At 36.9% G+C, this 4,634-nt stretch overlaps 1 pseudogene; it reads right to left on the minus strand.

Annotated features, from left to right (window-relative positions):
- Positions 1-273: 273 nt before the first annotated feature.
- LOC105705471 (microsomal glutathione S-transferase 1-like) lies at positions 274-791 on the minus strand (annotated as a pseudogene).
- Between the last annotated feature and the right edge of the window lie 3,843 nt (positions 792-4,634).

Here is a 4,634-nt window from a genome sequence, read left to right on the forward strand (position 1 = left end):
TTGAAATGTTTCTCATATATGCAATTATTCTATAGATTCAAAAGTGCAGTGTTGAGTGAATGTCACAAATCATAACATGATTAAAATTTATAAGTACTTTAAAAACCAGAGAAAAGACGTAAGAATTATTATGTTAAATTTCTAATCCAAATGTCAATCAAGAATACAGGATACTAGCAATGCTAATATTCAAAATGGGTTTACCCCAGTTCTTAATTCCTCCGCTTCTCTCTTACCTAAAACCTAAGGAAGTATTCATTATAAATTGGAAGTAGAGAATTCTTAAGAAACCAACTGGATGATGACTTGTATGATTCTCTTTACAGGTACAATCTACTTTTCAGCAACCTGTAAGCCATAGAAAGAGTAACTCCATATCCAACAAGAAAACCCAAAGTTCTGTTTGGCTGGGGAAGGGGTGTCAAATACGCAATGATGTGGTAGATCCGTGCTCCGACAAACAGTCCGAAGTGCAGGATGGCTGTGGAGAGGTCAGGACCACTCAGGGAATACAGAAGACCAATTCCAAGAAATGGAACAATATATTCAAGGTCATTCAGGTGGGCTCTGCGTACACGTTCTACTCTGTCATCTGTTCGAAGGTACTTCTTGGCGTTTTCTCCTTTGCCAAATGGTGCACACAGTCTTCTGGGTTGGCAAAAACCTTTCTTGTCATTCTAATAGAACGCAGTTGCAGTACTCATAAGCATTATTTTTGAAAGAATAATTGCTGCATAGGAGGCAAAAGCCCTGAATACTTCATCGTCCATTAGCTGGGTAAGGTCAACCATTGTTTCAGTTTTGGCCTAGAATGGAGAGGCCGAGGAGGAGGAAGCAGCAAGCCTGTCCCGCCGCCGGGTCGCGCGCGCACTGCAGGGACTATCACTCTTTCAAAGAGAAAAGATACAGGTTTTCTAGAGGGAGCAAGAATTAAAATCTAAGAGTGGCTTGCCTTTAAGGATTTTTGTTGTTTTGATTATTGCAGAGCCTGAAAGTCCAACTTCTTTCCCACCAAGAAAGAAAAAGGCATGAAGATTTTAAAAAAATAACTCAGGATCCAGAAGAGCCAGCATAACAAAACCTAAAGAATTCCTTTAAACATGGGATTTGCTAGTTTATGGTAAGTAGGTCAAGGACTCTCACTGAAGAGAGTTTCAGTCTTAATAAAATTCTTCCCCTGTTTCACAAACTGTAAATATATTGACTTCTTCTCACCATGTGGTCCAGAAAAAAATGATTCTAGTTTCTGATTAAATAAAATATGAGGCAAAGGTTTAAATTTATACATAAGTTACTGGTACCAACAGAAATGACACTGATAAATAAGGTAGAGCCAGTAACATCACAAGCCAGAAAATATTTCAGAGGTAGTACGGTTATGGAAAATTGATCTTAATGAGGCCAAGGTCAAGGTTAAGTCTTCACTGTGTCCTTGTGAAAAGTATAACCTACAAGGATAAAACTCTTTTTAGTTCTTTATTGAATCTAGGAGGAAGTCAAATTTGAACTTAAATTTTCTATTTTTAATGCTCTTGCATCTGCTGGGAAATTTAGCTATGGATTTTCCACACACACACACAGATTCTCACCACCACATAATCATCTAAGTCAAGATTTAAGTATCTAGTGCATTTATCTACTTAGTGACTTTTAAGAACCCAGATTAAGAAGACTCCTAAGCTCAGTTTCCTTCTTGCTTCCGGCTGGCATTAAAATGTCACTGAGTTTTTATGCTCTCCATGTAAACCATGTTTACTGACTACTTGGTTGGCTAAAATGAATAAACAAATCCTGACATGTACATCTAAATACACTTCAGGTATCCTAATGTACTCAGGCAACTCAAAAAGATAGCTCCACTGACAGACCCAAGAGTGAGATGTGAAAGTAGAGAGCGTGCTTTGTCTGCAGAGTGCATAAAATGCCATATCACAAGTTAAGTGTTTTCTTATTGGTTGTGCTAAAACAAAAACAAACTATACTATACAGGTTTCATCAGTCAGATAACTCACTTGGAGACAGATTTGTGATTCTAACATCCCCTTGTTGAGAAGGAAGGCAAGCAAAAAGAAAGACATGAAGAAACTCTATTACTCTTACCACTACTGCAACAATACTTGAGTGCTTCCTAGCTTCCTAAGTTCTAAGCATTACATGCGTGTCATTCCCTTTAATCCTTACAACAACCTTACATGGTAGGTATTATCATTATCTTCATTTTTAAGATGTGGCAACTAAGGCACAGAAAAGGGGTGAATTACCTTGCTCCAGATTGACAAAGCTGCTAGATGATAGAGATAGGATTCCAGACATAGGAAGTCTGGCTCTATTCTTACCTTTATTTTGTGAAAATTTCTTGTAATCTATTTTATGTTGTCACCAAATATTAACAAGTATTCATAGACAATTGGTCTGAGAAGGAAAAAGATGAAACCAAGTTGTTATTGCTATTTTTAAATAATTCTTCTCTATGACTAACTTGCACCCCATAGCAGAGGACATATGTCAGGTAAGAGGTGCAGACTGCTCTTCTCTGGGATCTTAGGATATTGACTGGAGCAAAAGAAAGTCAGTGTGTGGGATCATTTTCTGATGCCAGAATCCAGGCAGGGAAGATGCTCTGTTTCAGCACTTCCCTTTAAACAGTACAGGCACTTCTCTCTAAGGCACATGAATTGGGATAACTGATCATTAATAGCAATTGTTTGGATTTCCTTTGATATTAAGATAGGGAAGTGAGACTCCATATGCTGAATCTCTGAGGTTTAGATATTTTAAAAGAAGAAATCATTATATTCTAAATTTTATTCAGCTGTTCCAAATTCCAAAGTCAAATGAAACCAAGGAAATATTTTCTGCATTCTTCTGATTCTAGAGATTAGGTCCAGATTGCTTGACTTGCCCAGACTCATGCATTAGTTGTGAAATCTGTGATTATACCCAGATCGAGGCAATTCCAAAAAGAGCAGGAAGAACAGTATAGGTGGTATCTTAGTTCTTCTGCTGTGATAAAATACCTGAGACTAATTCATAAAGAATAGAAATTTATTTCTCACAACTCTGGAGGTCGGAAAATCCAAGACCAAGATGCCAGCATCTGGTGACGGCCTTCTTGCTGAACCCTCACCTGGAAGAAGGCAGAAGAGCAAGTGATAACGGCATGCTGCATGAAATTTTCAAGGGCCTTAATTCCATTCTTCTTGAGGGAGGACCCCTTGTGGCTAATCACGTTTTGAAGACCCCACCTCTTAATACTATCATATTGGGAAACCTGAATTTTGGAGGGCACACATTCAAACCAGAGCAGGTGGTAAGGATCCACTTGTGCTTAAGAAATAGAACTGACAATAAATACATCTGTGATTGCCAATCAGAAGATACAGCAAGAGTGGAGCTGTTATGCTGGGGAATATGACTGAGAAGTAAAAACAGACATGACAGGGGTTAATGAGGAAGTTTGTGGATTGTGTACTCTGTGCCAGGCTTCACTGAGTTGTTTTGGTTTTAAAGACATGCATTTTTATATTTAATATCCCCTCTACCCAATGAGATACTTTTTATAAAGAAGGTAACTAAGATAGTAGGTGGTAGATCTAAAATCCAAACCTAGACTAATTTCTCTTAACCATGATAGTATGATGACTGTTATACCAAATAGTTTTTACAGACAAAAGAGAATTGCTTTTCAGTGAGCTTCTTCATATTCAACAAAAAGTTATAAGATTGTGCAACGGTTAGGAGTGCAGCAGTTGTAAGTACTACGTATGTTTATGGTAAAACTGTCACATTTAATTCTCACTGAAGTAGTTATAGAAAATCTCAGAAGTTTAGCATTTCACATTTTAAAGTGACTTTAAAAAGATTTAGATTACTTAGCTGCAAGGGAATCCCATCATAAATTGATGAGAACTCTACTTCAAGGAAATAAGATCATAAATGTTTTAACAACAGTAAAGCATTCATTAATAGTTAAGCTTTCTGCATTTCTCTATTTGAGCAGTGCCAATTAAATAGCACCTTGGAACCCAAGTACTGGAATTGGTCTTATTAAATGTTGGAGACTTTAATCTCGGCACATAGTTTTTACAACACAAGCTTATGGGAAAGTTGCAATACATTTGTGAAAAGAATGTAGCAAAAGAATTAATGCTTTAGAATTGGTTAAACTGACTTTGAATGTTGACTTTAACACTAGTAACTATATAATATTAATGAGCCTTATTCTCATATTACAATTTGTAGTACTCATTCATTGTTACAGGCACAAATTAAATGACGTAACATATATGTTTATATAAAACCTGGTAAATAGGAAGCAAGAATAAATTGTGACTACTATTATTGGACAAATGCTAACGTATAAAAGAAATTAGCCTAGGGGAATCTGTTTAGTATATAACAGCTTCTGCGTGTGTTTACTACAGCAGCATTCCAGAAAATTCCGTCACATTGGCCTAGTATGTAAAGATCTTCATGAGCTTGTCAGTATAGTGCAGAAAAAAAGAGCATGAATTCTGGAACCCTTCTTTTGACTCAAATCCTGCCCATATGACTTTGTCCAAATGACTGAACACCTTTGTGCCTCGGTGTTCTCATCTGTGAAACTGAATAACAACAGTGTCCAGGTTTGAAAG

This window comes from Aotus nancymaae, unplaced genomic scaffold, assembly GCF_030222135.1.
Source record: "Aotus nancymaae isolate 86718 unplaced genomic scaffold, 86718_ANA_hifiasm-v0.15.2.pri h1tg000092l, whole genome shotgun sequence".
NCBI classification, from domain to species: domain Eukaryota; kingdom Metazoa; phylum Chordata; class Mammalia; order Primates; family Aotidae; genus Aotus; species Aotus nancymaae.